Source organism: Protopterus annectens, chromosome 7.part0 (genome assembly GCF_019279795.1).
Source record: "Protopterus annectens isolate FY-2018-M chromosome 7.part0, PAN1.0, whole genome shotgun sequence".
In the NCBI taxonomy this organism is placed as follows: Eukaryota; Metazoa; Chordata; order Ceratodontiformes; family Protopteridae; genus Protopterus; species Protopterus annectens.
In genome coordinates, this window is record NC_056739.1 from 1,619,071,757 (window position 1) to 1,619,090,298 (window position 18,542).

The following is an 18,542-nucleotide window of genomic DNA, read 5'->3' on the forward strand; positions in this document are numbered from 1 at the left end:
GGTGCCTCCTTTTGCACGTGTGCTTACGAAGACCCTCTTCAGTGGGACTCTGAAGAGGGTTCGTGAGTCGCGGGGGTTCCTCCAGGGGAACCGCCTGGGGCTTTTCTAGCAGGGGTTGTCCCTGGCACAAGCTGAAGGGAGTCGTAACCGAATCCATGGAAATATAGACTGGGGTCTCGATCCTTGGGAGAGAACCCTCTCCACCACATCGAACACCGACGGAGAGTGCACCTCCTTAGCACCCAACAAGGAGGAAGCTCTCTCCGGGTCCAGCGTGAGGCTCGGGGCCGAGGCTGGGGTAGCCGGAGCTCCAAAGGCACAGTTCGGATCTGACAAAGTCAGAGCCGAAGAAACCTCCATCTCCTCAGGTCCAACTCCCTGTCCTCAGCCCCGAGAGCTGGTCGGATCCGAGGAACTCAAGGTAATCGCTGGAGTTGAGGTTGGAGGAACCATCGGTGCCGAATCTCCAGCTCCGAATATCCATAAACCCTGAAACCGCAGGCCAGATCGGGGAAGGAGAAATCAGATGAAAGAATGGCATGGAGGTCCCCCCTCCAGAGGGAGAGGGGCCTGGCAAGACTCCCATCTGGATATGGGTCCGAATAAATCTCATCATCCTGTCCGTATCCATTTCAGACAGACTCCGAGTCGAGTGGTGGAAGCGACAGACTCAGATCTGGCTGGTCTTTGGGAGGAAGACCTCGGCTCCAAAGGCTCCGGGGAAGTGGAGCCGAGGAGAGACGGGTCTCGATACCTTGGAAGGCGGGGTAGGGAAGGACTCCCATTTAGGGGGTCTATCCCCTTTCTTCTCTCTTTCTCCCCCTCTGTCTGTATCCTTATGTCATTTGTCTCTCCCTTTCGCATCCCCTTCAGCAGGTCAGGCGGGAGGGTGAGTCCCAGCCTGAGGGGGGGGGGGAGTTGCAGAGGCTGAAGTGTCTAAAGTGGAAGTTCGGAGTAGGCCTTTTGCCACCAGTATGGCCTTCCTATCTTTCAGAGCCTCAGATTAAATCCAGCGTACACATTCCACTGGGAGGATAAATGGGCTACGCCCAGGCAAACAACACACAAGATGTGACCATCCACCGGTGAAAGCTTATGGCCACACACTGCATTTTTTGAAAGTAGGTTTCAGCTGTTCAGACATTCTGACACAAAAGCAGCCACACCTAACAAACCCAAACACACTATTGACCACACACACACTATAGGGATGGGAAGGGCCTACACAATAACTACCTCACGAAACTAAAAGCTTTTTTTTTGTAACCGACGAACAAGTGTTTAGGGGGAGGAAGGGGAACTAACTGAGAAAACTCTCTCTACACAAAAAAATATACCAAAAAGCACTTACAATAACCCTAAGGCTCAGAGCTATGGAGGCCACGATGCTGATGCACGAAGCGGCAAATGAGATCTGAGGGAAGAAAGGAGATGGTGGTGGGTTATGGGTAAGGAGGAGAAGCTTGGAGCAGATGCTTGTAAAGTTGCCGGCTCGGATTCGATATGGATCCAAATAACTTCATTTTATCTGCAACTTGTGGGTAACTACTATTCTAAAGGCAGGGGAATGAGATAAGTAAGAAGCCTACCCTATCAACAGGTAATGCTGACCTTAAAGTAAAGGTTTATGTTCAATGTTCATGGAATGGGCATTATCAAGGCTCACTGATCAATGAAAGTGAAGCAGACTAAAAAACAATGGGTATTTCAAAGCACAAAATGGCAGGTAAATATTGCCTTTCTGGAGCCTATAGGAAACTAAGAAACTAAGAGACAGAGATCTTAGTCTGTCAGAGTAGCTTAAATCAGAGAATGTGGGCAATGTAGATAGAAATTCAGGACTTTGGGTCAAGGGCCTGAGAAACTTCCTCTGAACGGATTTATCACAGAAGGTGTTTCTTGCCAACTTGTGTGATCCTGACTGGAATGTACAAGGGCTGCTGAAGAGCAGACCACTGTACTGACGGTCACTGCAGAATCTGCATATGAAACCTAGCTAACAGAACCAGAGTTACTGCTGATGCCACGGACCCTAAAGCTTCCAAGACTAGTCATGCTGGAGGAGAAGAATGTGAGATCACTTTCACGACCTGGGATCTGAAGGTTTGTACTCTTTTTGGAGGAAGTGGTGCTATCTGACTGACCATGTCTAGATGAGCACCTATGAACTCCAAATCCTGTGTAGGTGTAAGCAGTGACTTGCTGTAGTTGACTGTGATGCCTAGATGGTGGCATAATTGGAACGAGTAGTCCCTTTCTTGTACAAGTACATGCCTGGTCGAAGAATTCAGAAGCCAGTCATCTAGATACAGAAATACATTGAATCCCAGCAGTCTCAGGTGAGATGTTACTACTATTATGCATTTGCTTAACACAGTGAGGGCTGTGGTGAGGCCAAAGGGCACTGCTCTGAACTGGAAATGACTGGCTCCCAAACAGAAGTGCAGATACTTTCTGGAGCACCTGTTTATTTTGACATTATAGTACAGATCCCGAAGCTCTATCAAGCACATCCAATAGACCCTTTCGCAGCAGGGTCAAAATGGACTGAACCATTACCATCCAGAACTTTGAATATTTCACATACTGATTTCCCTTGCTGAGATCCAGGATGGGTCTCAAGCCCCCCGTCTTTCTGACACTAAAGAATCTTGAGTAGGTTCTGGATCCTAACTGCTCTGGGTGGACATTTTGGATGACTTTTTTTCTAGCAGCTATTCTATTTCCAAGGCTGCTGCTTCCCTCTGACTAGGTGGTACATCAGGAATTTTCTTCATAGGAAGGATTTGGGAAAAAGGTATGAAGTAACATCTGGATATGATCCTCTGCTCCCACATCTCTCTTGTGATGGCTGTCCAGGCTTCTGGGTGCAGAGACAAGTGCCCCCCCCCCCCCCCCAGACTGCCTCCAGAGTACAGCAGCAAGATAAATTTTCAGGAGAGCTGGTAGGGTTTATCTGAGAAGGTATTCCTAAGTCTCTGGTTCTGGCGGCCACCTCTTCTGCGAGGGGAGCATCTTACGTTACAGTTCTCCCCTCTGCCCCAGAGAGCAGTCTCTCCTTGTGAGTATTGGAAAGGCACTTGGGATATACAAAACCACATCTTAGTGCCTCGTTGATTCTGAGGGAAGGATCTCTGAGGAATAGAAAAATGGATCCAATGGCAGACCAGGTCTTTCCAGCTTGCTCACTTCTAGAGAGAATTTTCTTCACTTTGGGGCTGAAGAAGGGTAATCCATCCAAGGGAGCACTGATGAATGAAAACTTAAAGGGCTTCACAAAACTGTACAGCCACATCCAGGCATGCCTCCTAACAGCTATGCCCAAACCAGCCACCTTTGAGGTACCTTCATCAATGTGAGATATCAGCCTTACGGATGCAGTGGAAATGAACTGAAGGGTGTCCAGTTGTGAAGAAGCTTTCTTTTGGTCCTCCACAGACAGGGTTCCGGAAAGAGATTTGGAGAGCTCCTTGGTCTCATCTCTGTAACATGATAAAGTGCACCAGCCAATTCAGCGACCACAGGAAAAGGTCACAGAAGCCTAAATGCTCTTGCCAAATCTGTCCAAAGCTTTAGACTCCCTGTTAGGGGGATGGACAGATAAGCTCTGTTCCACACGCTCCTTTTTAGTGGCTGCCATCACAACTGTGGCATCTACAGGGACTCCCTTGCTCCAGTGGGTGCAGTCCTTCAGTGGAATTAAAAATGTATCTGGTCTCCTGCTGATAGGCTCCATGGTATCAGGCTCCTTCCATGCACTGTTTGAGACTAGGTCTATTAACTCAGCCAGTGGGACCACCCAAGACGTAGATGGGCCAGAAATGAAAGCCTCCAGAAATACAGATTCCTCCTGGGAAGGGGGATTGGAAGACCATCCACCTTTTTGCTCTAAAGGAGACATCATCAGGTGGAGATCTGGGGAACTCTTCCCCTTCACTGAAGTCCATGTCCTTGATAAAAGATTCCTGGGATGTCTCCTTCTATACCTTCTCTTCCTAGGGTCATCAGTGGAATGGTCTGGTGAGGTATTGGAAGTGAGAGAGTCTTGAGGAATGATTTAAGGCTCAATTGGGTTAGCTGTCCCAGTGGTACAGACCAGAGAGGCTCAGAGCTCAAATTTGATGGTGGGACAGAAGTAGCATCCCAGGTGGGTAAGGATGTTCTCTCTCTTGGTAAAAAGGCCCACTCCACTACTTCAAAGCCAGAATGTCCAGGGGAAAAAGCAGCTGGACACAACAGAGCCAAAGCCACCTGTGTTGTCATACCCTGAATCCCCCATAGACTCCTGTCTTGAGGAAGGGGTCAGACCAGCACTGACCAATGCAAAGGCTATAAGAGGAAAGTATGTCTCCGACAGTTTTGGAGTCAACTCCAACCCCCGGAGCGAATGCTTTAAATTCGAGAGTTGTCCTGCTCCAAAAAAGTCAGAACTGGGCAGCTCAGGAACACAGTCGAAGGGGAAGAATGGCCTGTCTTCAGATCCGATGAGGACACTCTTGAAGATCTCGATTTGAGAGCTCCAAAACTACAGGTCAAACTGGAGAAGGAGGTATCACTTGAGGCTGGGTGGCAGGAAGCTCATGGGTCCGATGGGAGACAGAGCTAATATCACCACCATCTGGATCTGGGGAACTTCCTCATTATTCTCTCCACCTCTGCTTTGGAGAGGCTACCGGAGGACCCAAGGAAGGAGCTGGTTGAAGGTGGTCTGAAGTCTCTTCAGTGTTCCCTGTAGGAAACGGGAATGGAACTGAGGAGATATCGGCTCCAGTGCGTAGTGGGGTGACTGGGTCCAAAGTGACTTAGCCTTGGATAAGCTAGGATCCGAGGAGGTCGGACACAAGTTTTTTTTTTAATTTTGTTTGGAGGGTCAATTACAGGAGCCAATTTGGGAGAATGGTCAGAGGATCTCTTCCTGGAGTCTTTTTTCAGAGCCAAATCAGGCTTCCCTTTATCAGACTTGGGGGTTTCAGCCCCAATAGACAAGGAAGAGGAGGAAGAAGGCACTAGACCCCAAGACTAGTTTGTTTCTCATATCAATCAATGCTCTAGAATTAAACCCTGCCCAAACAGGGCATTGGGTGCCCAAATGAGCAGCACCCAAGCAGTAAACGCACTCCCCATGGGCATAAGAATTGGGGATCTTATAAGCACAGGAAGTTAATTTTTTTAAGCCTGTAGGCTTAGACATCTTGCACTACTAAGGAACACATAGAAAAGGACAATAATCTTTTTTTTTAAATAAATAGAAGGTTCAAGGTACCAAGACTGGTCCTGGAGCATACCCTGTATTGGTTAGGAAAAATAAAACAGAAGGGTACCAACAATGGCATTTACAAGATTATCCTGTAATGGGTAGGAAGGCCTGAATAGAAAGGAACAGTACTAACACAGAGAAACCAAAAAACTATCAGAAATGTTAAGGGAGGAAAGGTGATAGACATCAGTTAAATAAAGGAAAAACTCACGGCACGCAATATAAAGACACCTAGTCTGCACCCTTCAGCTCGAAAGCAGAAGATTTGTGTCTAAACCATATGGTGGCAAATGAGACCTGGAGATATGCTAGGACGACAGGGCATTATAGAAAAAGGGAGGAGCTTGAGGGTTGGATCCATGAATCAGGTAAAAGCAGCAGAGGCAGATCAGAGGCCCATTATTTGGGAAATGAATGAAAATGACAACATCATATATTATTGTTATGTGTAGCTGTTTAGGCATTTTATTACAGCACAGCCAGTTCTTAAGTTTTCTAGAACAAAATTAAATGCCTTAAAATTCACCAAGAATGATGCCACAATACAGAGACAAGATGATCAGCTTTAATAATTGGCTTAAACTCTGGTGTCATTCAAAGGGGATACAATGTCTGTCTGCCTGGGATGACATGCTGGACAAGCCACGCTGCTTCAAGGGCGGCTTGCACCTGTCACCCCTGGGCTTCTGGATATTGGCAAAGGCTCTTGCCACCCCCATAGTGCCTTTTTTAGGCAAGGCTCAAATTCTAAACCTACCACCCTAGAACACAAAACAGGAAAAAAACTAAGGGTAATGCTGCTCAATGCCAGAAGTCTCAACCTCAAGATGCACGCACTCAAGGCCCTTCTCAGTATGGAGAACATCGATGTCTGTGCTGTGACTGAAACCTGGTTCAAGGCTCCCGAGAGCACCCCGGCACTATCAGGTTTTACCTCATACCATGCGTTCCGGCCCCAAAATCCGGACAACACCAAGAAAGGGGGGGGGTGTCTATATTCATCAAGGACACCCACACCTCAAGGTTGGTGGCAATGCACAATGCATCGGAGACCATCCAGGTGCAACTAACCATAGGCAAGACTGCTCTGCAATTTGTAGCATGTTACAGGCCACCGTCTCAATCTCAGGAACCTCACATAGCTTTCCTGAAAACACTGGAGGGGATAAATGTATCTCCAAACACCATCATACTAGGTGACTTCAACTACCCGAATATAGACTGGGATCACTACTCAAGCCCCAACACTCTAGCCCAAAGGTTCCTAGAGTTCATAAACTCAAATGCCATGGAACAACTAGTCACCATCCCCACAAGAGGAGAAAACATACTAGATCTCATCATCATGAACATGGGGTCACAATGTTCAACACCTGAAGTATACCCCTCACTGGTGAGATCAGATCATAAACTAATCTCACTGGAAGTCCACATCCCGCCCTCACCTGAGATAAAAAAGACCACAGTGAAGAACTTCTCAAAAGCCGACTTCACACTTCTAAAGACTGGTGTGGTTTCTTTTAAGGTCCCCGAGCCTGCGGAAAACATTACTCAAGCCGCTGAATCACTTACAAATGCCTTCTACCAGCACCTACAGGACTGCATGGATCAGGCAATCCCAAACAAAACAAAGACTCTTTGTACCAAAGGCAAGCGTCCAGTCTGGTGGACCCCAGCCATAAACAAGCTCTACAACAAAAGGAGGAAGCTACTACAAGATAGAGCAAAATCCTTAAAAGGGAAGACACCTTTGATCATTATAAGTAAAAAACTAAGATCTCTCATAAAATCATCCAAGGCAAATTTTGAGAGAAAAGTCGCTAAGGACTCAAAAGACAATCATAAGGCCTTCTTTAGCTATGTTAGAAACCTGGGAGGAAACTCCCAGATATGCTCAGAATTAGTTCAAAATGATGTAAAATTACTGAACCTACAGACATTGCCAACATACTGGCTGACAGGTTCAGTGCAAACTCTCCCAAAGGTGAGATATCTATACCAGAGGATTGTAGCCCCCCAAACATCTCTAATGCTCAGGTGAGAACTGCTCTCTCCAAGGCAAAAAACACAGCATCCATGGGACCAGATGGTGTCCCCGGTTGTGTGCTCCACGAACTCAATGAGGAATTAAACCAGCAGTTAGGGCAGCTGTTTAATCTTAGCCTCACCTCAGGATACGTGCCCAAGGAGTGGTGTACGGCAACTGTGGTCCCACTTCACAAAGGCGGTGCCTCCACCGACCCTGGAAATTACCGTCCCATCAGCTTGACAAGCCTGATCTGCAAAGCTATGGAGAGGATCATAATGGAACTCATAAATAAAGACATAGGGGACTTGCAGACTTTGGATCCGACCCAGTTTGGCTTTGTCAAAGGCAGATCATGCCTTTTAAACTTGGTTGACTTTTTTGAAACAGTCACCAAGGCCATTGATGAGGGAAAGGCAGTCCACACAGCCTACCTTGACCTGGCAAAGGCTTTCGACACAATACCCCACTCAGGTATCATTGAAAACCTCATCAGCTTAAATACGTCACAAGATGGGTTGCAAACTGGCTAAGTGACAGAACCCACAGGGTCAGAGTTGCTGGCGCCATGTCAGACTCAAAGCCTGTCACAAGTGGTGTTCCACAGGGCTCAGTCCTGGGCCCACTCCTGTTCGGCATCTACTTTTCAGAAGTACAAGCAAACACAGGAGGGTTATGGCTGACAAAATTTGCAGATGACTGCAAACTGGGCGCCATAGTTGAGAACACATCTGACACAGATATCCTTCAGAAGGGTCTTATAGAAATGGATAACTGGTGCCAGAGCCATGGCCTAAAGTTAAACGCCAAAAAATGCATAGTCATACCCTTCGGGAAAAACAAGGTTACCCCTAGCTACCATATAGGCGGCAACCCACTAAGCACAGAAGAGGTTATCAGGGATCTGGGGACTCAGGTCGACAGTAACCTTTCGTTTGACACTCACATTGCCAAAGTAGTTAGGAAGACCTTCTACATTGCCCACCTGATCATGAAGGGATTCACATCTAGATCAAGGGAGGTCATCGTTCCCCTGTACTCATCACTCATCAGACCAATGATTGAGTACAATGCCCCATTCGGAATGTATCTGACACGACACCTGCAGCAACTGGAAAGGCCCCAAAAGTTCCTCACCAAAAGGATAAAGGGTCTCAAAAATATGTCTTATGCTGCCCGACTGAAGGAACTCCAGCTCTATTCAGTCGCCACCGTCTGCTCAGAGGTGACCTGTGCCTGACATACAAGGCCATGTCCAACCCAGAATTGATGAACATGCTTCACCTCAAAAAATCTAGATCCCTCAGAACTACAAGGGCGGGAGACTTAAACCTTGACATGGTTATTAATAGGATGTGCTGGAGGGACAGATTCATCACCCAGAGACTCCCTATGCTGTGGAACAAAATCCCGGTACATGTGAGGCAGAGCACCTCGCTGGCTTTGTTCAAGAGAAATCTTGACCAATGGATGGGAGATCACAGATATACCCCAGGGATCATCTCAGTGTCACTGCTTGACAGAGGCACAGCAAAATAATGGGCATAGTATCCTCCAAACTAAAGGGGTGGCGAAAGCCACAAAACTCTGGGCTAGGCTTATAAATGCCCTTGGGCAGATAGCCTAGTATGAACCTATGAACCTATAAAAATGCACAGTGTTAACAACAATCTATTGGTAGATTTTACTGAAGCAATAAGGAGTACGTTTTCTTTAAAATGGCAACATTTCAGTAACCTTCTAAAAGGAAGTCAGTTCCATATTTTGGGAGCTGATATAATAAAAGCACTGGTGTCATTCTAATGAATAATGGAGGTGCAACACTGTAAAAAACATGAAGTACAAGCGTAAATACTGTGTGTTAATGCCTCAGTTTTAAACATGCACCCAAAAGTAATTACTGCCTTTCAGCATGTGGGAGCATTTTTGCTTTGTACAATGTAACATGACGATGCTCCAGTCTTGGACAATTAACCATAAATTTGTACATATTCAGCACCACTTGTAATCTTTCACGTGTGTCACATTTCAAGATGGATAGACTCAGCTTTTGGCCAAACTCCTTAAACAAAAGAAACTAATATGTAATATACATCCTGTGACAAAACCATAACTGAAAGCCCAAGATATTTCAGCTGTTCCATGGACTGGCCCTCTTCCTCCAAGGGGACAGTAGTAGTTCAGGAACTACGTACACTGGTAAGCCAAACTGTGAAAAAGTACAGTTTTGTACCTACCATAAATGTAGATGTTCGAGGATTCCATTGCTGCAGTCCTTACTATTGGGTATAGTCCGCATCCAGTCGGCCCGAATACCAGAGTATAAGGCTGACGTCGGTCAGGGCGCATTAGACTGCGTCAGGGTACTAATGCGCATGACCGGCGTCATATCCTCAGTCTTTTCTTGCCCCAGATGTCAGAAGACCCTAAAAAGACAAGGCCCAAAATACCTGTACCAAAACATGAACAATATATACAAAAATAGAAGCAGGTAAACTCACCTACACAACCACCCCTAAACACAGAGGGAAGGAGGGAGGTAAATTGGACTGCAGCAATGGAATCCTCGAACATCTACATTTATGGTAGGTACAAAACTGTACTATGTTCTTAGTTTTCCATTGCTGCAGTCCTTACTATTGGGTAGAATCCCAAAGCAGAGGTAAGGGAGGCTGGCAAATCATAAAGAAGCAGGAGCTGACAACATGCCTTGCAAAACAGCTGTGGCAAAACCAGCCCTAGACTTAGAGTAGATAGGAAGGTGATAATGCTTAGAGAAAGTATGCACTGAACTCCAAGTAGCTGCTTCCAAAATATCCTTAGTTGCCACCCAGAAATGCTGTTGAAGTGGCAGTAGCCCTAGTGGAATGAGGCCTAATCCCAGCTGGAACCTCCTTGCCATGATGGGAATAACAAAAGCAATGCAAAGCCAATCCACCTAGAAATAGTTTGTTTTGACACAGGCTTGCCCACTCAAAGCAAAAGAAACAAACAACTGCTGAGACTGCCTAAAATCCTTAGTCCTGCTTAAGTAATAGCAATTGCCTGTGTACATCTAAAGTATGCAAAATCTTTTCCCCTTTATTTTGGGGGTCTGCATAAAAAGTAGGCAAATGAATAGTTTGGTTTAAAGCCACACTAGAAACCACCTTAGGCATAAAGGAAGGATTAGTACGTAATGATACCCTATCCTTATGGAAAATCAAAAGGGGGCCTGCAACTCAGACACCCTTCTTGCAGAAGTAATAGCCAACAAAAAGCAGTCTTCCATGACAAATATTTCAATTCAGCAGTAGCCAAAGGTTAAGTTTTCCAACACAAAATTGAGATCCCAAGCAGGAGTAGGAGCTCATTGGGGGTCTTATATTTTTTGCCCCTCTAAGAAACTGCTTGAACAAAGGATGCGAAAACAATGGTGGGTCACAATCATAGTGAGCTGAGATTGCTGCAGCATGAATCTTAATGGAAGAGAAGGACAGACCCTTGTCCAGTAACTCAGTAAGATATTGAAGAGCCATACTCAAATTAGGCTCAGAAATCTCCAAATTCTTTGCTTTACTCCAAAATAAAAATCTCTTCCATTTTGCTGCGTACACTTTCCTTGTACTAGGTCTTCTAGCTTCCCTAATCACATTTAAAACTTGTTGAGGAAGTTGAGACCTGCTATGTTTCAACACAGAATATGCCAGGCTGTCAGATGAAGAGAGTGAAGCCTGACATTGAGCAGATGACCGTCCTGCTGGGAAAACAGATGTGGAATCAAAGGTTAAGGCCATGGAGGCTTCTTTACCAGACTCCGTAGTAGAGGGTACCAGTGTTGCCAAGGCCAATCTGGAGCTATCAAAATCATCCTTGGCCTGTCCTGTCTGACCTTTAACAGTACCTTTGGAAGAAGAGGCAGAGGTGGAAAGGCATACACATGAAGGTTTGTCCAACTGAAAGACAGAGCATCCACTTTCCAAGCTGTGTGATGAAACCCCTTTGTGCAAAACTGTGGCAGCTGGTGGTTTAGTGGAGAAGCGAACAGATCTATGTCTGGAGTTCCCCATGACACTGTCAATTTCTGAAATACATGAAGATCCAGTTTCCACCTGTGGGGATCCATGATTTGTCTGCTTAACACATCTGCTAAGGAGTTCTGTGCTCCTGGCAGAAACCTTGCCTGAAGAGTTAGGTGCAAGCGTGGCGTCTCCCATAAAATCATCGCTTGCCTGCACAGAGGATAAGAATGTGTTCCCCCTTGTTTGTTGAAGTACCACATGACAGTTGTGTTGTCTGTTAGAATCAACACCTGCCCTGGAAGAAGTAACTCCTTGAAAGCCAGCAATGCGAACTGGACTGCTAACATCTCCTTCATGTTGATATGTAGATGCTGTAGTCTGGCAGGCCACTTGTCTTGTATCCACTTTCCATTTAGATGAGCTCCCCAAGCAATGTCTGAGGCATCTGTCGGTAAAATCTGACTCGCCTCTGGCGGGTCACAGAGAGTCCCTTGTTTAGGTGACATTCCTGAGCCCACCACAAAAATTCTCTTTGAAGGCAAGGTATTATTTGAATGACAGTGTCTAAATCCTGGCAGTGCTGTGTCCATACATTTTGAGATACCATTGTAACTTCCTCATATGCAGTTTGGCATTGGGAAGCACCAGAATACAAGATGCCATGAACCCTAATGCTTGAAGGACTGTCTCTGCAGTCAGCACGGACTGATGAGATAGTTGATGGAAGTAAAGTGATAGACTCTTTTGTTTGTCCGGGGTTAAAAAGGCCATCTGGGCTGCTGTATTCAGTCTCACACCCAGAAAGCACATGTCTTGAGAGGGTACTAGACTGGACTTTATTTCGTTCACAGAATACCCTAGGCATCTTAGCACTGCTATAAGATATTCCAGATGCTGTAGAAGGCCTTCCTTTTCTTGAGCCAGAATCAGGCAGTCGTCTAAATAAGGATAGATTTGAAGTCCTTGTAGCCTGAAGTAAGCTATCACTGGAGCCAGAACCTTTGTGAATACTCTGGGCGCAGTAGATAAGCCAAAGGGCAATGCAGAGAACTGATAATGAGAATTTCCAGCTCGAAAAGATACTTAATGTAACTTAGCCTGATAGGCACAAGAAGGTAAGCTTCCTTGAGAACTAAAGTTACCATCCAGTGATCTTTGCCCAGGGTAAAAGCTGTTGTAACGTCAACATCTTGAACTTGGGAATGTCCAGATAAGTGTTGAGGAGAGATAAATCCAAAAGCAGTCTCCACGTGTTCCCCTTTTTGGTACTAGGAACATGCGAGAATAAAATCCTAGGCCCCTTTCTGATACAGGGACTGGCTGAATGATGTCCAACACCCATCTGTCTTGAGTAATTAAATCCCAATTTTCTTTGAAAAGAGACAGTCGTCCTTCAAAGGAGCTGCCAGGCGAGAATCTACTGGCAGCTGAAAAGGCAGGTCATTGGGTCTGTTTACGAAAGGACTGACCCCTGCCCTCACCAGAAGTCTGAGCAGGTGAACTCCTGTTCTAGGCCTAAAGAACCTTGAGCCCTGCCCCTACCACGTCTAGACCTACCCCTAGACTGGGAATCATAAGCAGGATATGTCCACCCGTAGCAGGCCAATTTCTACTAAACTTGGTGGCTGTACCTGCAAAAATCTTTAACAGTTTGCATAGACTTAGCTTTGTCCTCCATTTTCTTTAAAACTGCTTCCACAGGTGAACCAAACAACACATCAGACTGTAAAGGAGCATCCAAAATCCGTGTCTTAACATGCTCAGCCAAATTTTGATCCCTCAACCAGGCATGCCTGCGAAGAACAGAACTAGTGGCAGCCACCCTCGAGGAGGCCTGCACAGCATCAAAACCACATTGCAAAGAATGCTTGCCCACTTGTTCAGACACATAAACTAAATCCAGCAAGTCTTTACAATCAATACCTTCAAAGCATCCACCTTAGATTTCAATTGTGAAAGGAGATAATTTTGATATTTCAGCATGTGAAACTGACAATTCAACGCCCTCATGGCTAGAGTGGAAGAAGTATACACTTTCTTACCCCACCTATCTAGCCCTTGCCTCTTTGTCAGTGGGAACAGGATTTTTAACCACAGAGGCCTTAACACCTTTAGGCCCCTGAGAAACAGTTTCTGGGTCTGCCCTAGGACTCGTAAACAAATACTTATGAGCGGGCACCCTATAGTACCTATCAGGTTTAACAGGAGCAGGAGGCAAAGAATCAGGGTTCAGGGAAGCCTCTGCAAAAACATCTTCCACCACATTCAACACAGGAGGTATAGCTAAGGGCCTATGCTGGGGTAAAAACAAGAATTCCCTAAGTCTCTTCCTGGAATCAGAGTAATCCTGGCCTTCCCATTTAAAGTGCTCCCTCATGGAATGCAGAGTCTCTGAAAATGAAAAATCCTCAGGAGGAGAGAAGGAGTGGCATCATCCACATCAGAATCAGAATAATGAGGATACTCCTGCAAATCTTCGCATGAAGACTCAGAAGCCCTGAACCCTGTTCAAAACTGTCAAACTCTGGTTCCACTCTAGGCCTCTTATCAGGAGGGCCCATAGAACCTCTAATCATAGTAATCAAATCTTCTGCCATTTTAAGCATATGTTTCTTAGGTACAGAACCGAAAGGCTAGGAGAAGCCCTACTGAAGCTGAAGTTGGCCTACCTCTAAAAGAAGTTTTGGCAACAGAAGGAGAGGCTCTAACTACTTTGGGAAGAGAGGGAAGAATAGTTACCTGAGAAGCCCCTCAGCCTGGCCTGCCTCCTGAGAGGGTACATCCTGTAAAGTAAAGTTTCTGCCTGAGACTCCATAGAAACTCCTGGCAAAACCTCTGGCTCCACTGAGCCATCTAAAGAACCGGCGTCCGGGACTGCGGTTCATCAACCGCTGTTTTGTCCTTGCGCTTCTTGGGCCCGGGCGCCGGAGCATCCGGCGGCATTTTATAATTACGCTTCCCAAACACTAATCTGGCACAGTCTAACCTCCTCTTAATAGTGCGTTTGTTAAACCTAGCACAAGGCGGCAACCAACAACGTCGTGCTCAGGCCCTAAACAAGGTATACACAATGTATGGTAATCCCTATGAGGTATTTGTTTCCCACAAGAAATACAGTTATTCACTTTTCTGACATCCGGTTAAATACTGAGGCAAGAAAAACCAAAATGTTCTACCCAGCGGGTACTTAGCCAACTCTGATTCGGTCTGAAACTCCGGTTTGAAATATTTCAAACGCCAACCTGCACAAAACTGCTTCTGCATCGGACGCAAAAGACTGAGGATATGACGCGGTCATGCGCTGGCGTCAGTCTAATGCGCCCTGACGTCAGCCTTATACTCTGGTATTCGGGCCGACTGGATGCGGACTATACCCAATAGTAAGGACTGCAGCAATGGAAAACGAAGAACATCTACAAGGCTTACACTTTCTTGTAATTCAAAGTGAAGAAGCCAACTGTTCTGAGCTGCTGATAAGCTTTTGTTACTTAATCAGGTAATCTGACAGATGACCATTAGAGAAAGAAACTGAAAGGATTCCAAGGAGAATAATCAAGTATAACAGCATTTTAGGTGAATGAAATTTGTTAGAGTGAATTGCAATATGTTAAAGTTAACCTTGGTAATAACATTTTTGTCTCAGTCTGAAGTCAAAGAAAAAAACTTGTAAGGATATCGATGAAGGTGGGTTTCTGCACTTGCCTGGGCCATTAGATAGCCAAAAGATTGCTGCCTGAAACAGTCTGCAAACAGACCAGGAAGGGCTGTGAAATTCTGAAAGCCTTGCGTCAGTTACATGAGGTCAGTTTTGTGGGTTCAGGTTATTTACTCCGTCTGAGTATTAAACTAATGCAGAAGAGTAGTAGGGTAAAAAGGAAATAAGAAAGTATAAGATTAGCTGATAAATCTTTTTTTATCAGTTTCTCTATGTTTAGAAAGCAGACCTCTACACACTGGAACTCTAGAAAAGACAGGCTGTGTCCTCCTCTACCCTCTTGAACTTCAAAGACCCATGTTTTTCAACTGCTGCATTCTGTTCAGTCAACTTTGGTGGTAATAGTGGTCCTCTTAATCAACCTTGAACTTCAAAATTTACAGTACTCCGCAAATAGGTTCATAGCTGTTTACTTGGCTAACAACCACGAGGGTCTTTTAAAAGCTTAGCCATGCCTCCCAAACCTCTGACAAGTTCTGGTACCCCTGATAAGTGTAAGCAGTGGCTTGGGAAATGAAACATTTACAGGTTGCCTGTGTCCATTAGAGGCAAAGGTGACAAGCCAGGGATGAATTTCCTGTTACCCATCCAATTGTCCAAGTTACACTTGAATTGGGTTAGGGAGTAACCCTGCTTCACATGAATGGGAAACTTGTTCCCGAGGATGGGTAGTCTTTGGGATACATACCTGTCTCTCCATCAGGTCCTATTTATATCACAGGGAAGGTTTAAATCTTTAAAACGAGTAATTCTAGTGCTGTTTGTTTTGTGGATATGCAGATCCATTAGAGAGGGGTCCAACAATGCCCTGTATGTCAAGCATACATCTCCCCTCAACAGCCTGTAAGAGACAGAATATAGGGATAGGGCCTTGAGGAGGTCTGCATAGGACATTTTACTTATGTCCTGTATTCTTTTGGTGAGGAACCTCTGTGGACGTTCCATTTGTTGGATATGCCTGGTTGGGTACATACCAAAGGGGCACTGTACTCAATGATAGGATTGATGAATGCCAAACAGTCGAACAATGACTTCCTTGGACTTAGATGCCATACCTTTGTTTAAAAAGTTGTGCAGCATAGAATGACTTCCTCACAGATATGTGATGGTCGAAGGCTAGATTACTATTCATGTGTGTCCCCAAGTCCCTGACTACAGGGTCAACTCTAAGGGGTGTGTTGTCAATATGAAAGTTACTAGGGATGAATGACTTTCCAAAGGATACTATTATGCATTTCATGGCATTTAATTTTAGTCCATGGCTCTAACACGAGTTGTTTGTCTGTGTCAGCCCTTCCTGGAGAGCGTTTGTGCCTGTGTGGGATTCAATAACAGCTCCCAATTTGTAATCACCTGCAAATTTAGTTAGCTAGAGACCACTGATATTGGCCTTGACTTCAGAGAATTAAATGTCAAAAAGGAGTGGTTCAAGGACCGATTCCTGAAGGACTCCACTTGTGAATGGCCTCTTTGTAGAAGTGCACTCCCAAATTTTACATTTCCTGAGTCCTGTCTGTGAGCCAGCTTGCTATCCACGCAGTGACATACAGGTTTGTACCTAACCTCTTTTTGCCAACAATGCCAAAGTGGGGTACTGTGTCAAATGCCTTGGCCAGGTCAAGGTAGGCAGTGTGAACATTTTTGCCCTTATCCATTGATTTGGTGACCTTCTCAAAGTCATCCACCAAGCTGAGCAGGCATGACCTGCCACTGATGAAATCAAAGTGGGTTGTGTCCAGTGTCTAGATGTTTACTATTTCATTATTGATCATTTTCATGATAATTCTTTCCATGGCTTTGCATATAAAACTAGTATGACTTAATGGGTCTGTAGTTTCCAAGGACTGTACATAGCCCACCTCTGTGCTGAGGGGTGACTGTTGCAGTCCTCCAATCATGAGGCACAAAGCCTGTTTGGAGGGCTGATAGGTCATGTTTCATGCTGTTAACAAGGCATTCTGGGATACTGTCTGGGCCCACTGATGCAGTGTTCCTGGCCTTAGAGAGTGCATTAAGGACCCTGTCACTAGTGATAGGGGAAGTTATATTTGATGGCATTTCCTGAGGGAAGGTTAAGGGGGAGAGACGGGTAAAATTGGAGCTGAATTTGTCAGCCAGTAGGTTTGCTATATCTTCTGGCTCAGTACAGGTGGCTCCATTTACAATGAGCTCTGTACACAATTGTGTACTGCCTTTCAGGTTGCAGACAAAGCTAAATAATGACTTATGGTTGCCCTTGGCCTGGGAGGCCAAATTTACTGCAGATTTAAAACAGGAAGGTGTCAACCAAACTGATAAATCCAGAAAGACACCAAAGGACCACAGGCAGCAAAACAATTGTAGATCTCTTCTTAGTACACAAAATGTTAACAGAAGCGTCACCACACGATATCTTTAGTGGATCTCATAAGCAAACTGCTGAACAGGAGCACACCACACAGTATCTTTTAACGTTTTATTCCACATCCGTTTTAGTCAACCACTTCTTCAGAAATGAAACACCACATATACAAACGCCACCTCTTATATACAAGCTCTAATTAAAATTCAATTAAGTAATAAATCAATTAAAATTTTTAAAGCAGTACACTACATAATGGTATTAGTGTTGTGCTATACAGTGTTACAAATATTGTAAAACATCATATATATATTGTCAACACAAAGTATTTGTATATAAAATAATTTACATATAAAATATATAGGGCTAAATATCTATACATAGCAGAGTAATACAAGAATCATAATTTGGCTGCTCTCAGTTTGAGTATTGGAGCAAGGGAGACTATGTCATTAAGACCTGGGAGTTTAGTTGATTCTAGTACAATTTGCCAAAAAAGCTCCCTAAATTCAACCCTAGTCTCCCACATGCCACCCCTGGGATCGCACTGTACCACTTCCAACACAAAAAATTGAAATTTGGATTTAGTACAAAGACAGGAGTGTTTATAAAGTGCATTAGTTTCTTTTTTCGTTCTAATCTCATATAAATGCTCATAAATACGTTGTTTGAGCTTTCTTTCACTCTTTCCTATGTAGAATGAGCCACAAACCATACATACTGCCAAATAAATGATACCATTTGTGTTGCAGTTGGCAAACGAATTTAGAAACAGTCTCTTGTCCCTTGCCTTCAAAAAAATAACTCTCTCCAACAGATAAATATGAGCAATATTTACAAGCGCCACATTTGAATAAACCTTTCTTGTTGGAAGATATACAAGATTTTGGGTCCATGTAACCCATCTCCAAATAATTTTTTATTGTTTTCCCTTTTCTATAGACAAACTTCAGTTTATCAGAAAAAATATTATTTAAATCCGAAATTTTGGAGAAGTTCTCACATTCCCTTTCCATAATTTTTCTAATAGAGGCTGATTGTCCATCAAAAGTAGTTACCAAGCTATTGGTGTAACTATTTACAGCTTGAGACTTCGTTGATGAACCCATTAGCTCACAACCAGTGCCCAAAATCGGGGCAAATCTAGAATTTCTAGCCAAAGATACCTCTTTGTATACTTCATCTATAAGTTCATCTGGGTA

At 44.7% G+C, this 18,542-nt stretch overlaps 1 protein-coding gene across 3 annotated transcripts in view; it reads left to right on the forward strand.

Moving 5' to 3' along the window:
- Positions 1-18,542, forward strand: part of NPRL2 (NPR2 like, GATOR1 complex subunit) — a 1,906,629-nt gene that overhangs the window by 1,024,983 nt on the left and 863,104 nt on the right. The gene's annotated exons all lie outside the window — the stretch shown is intronic.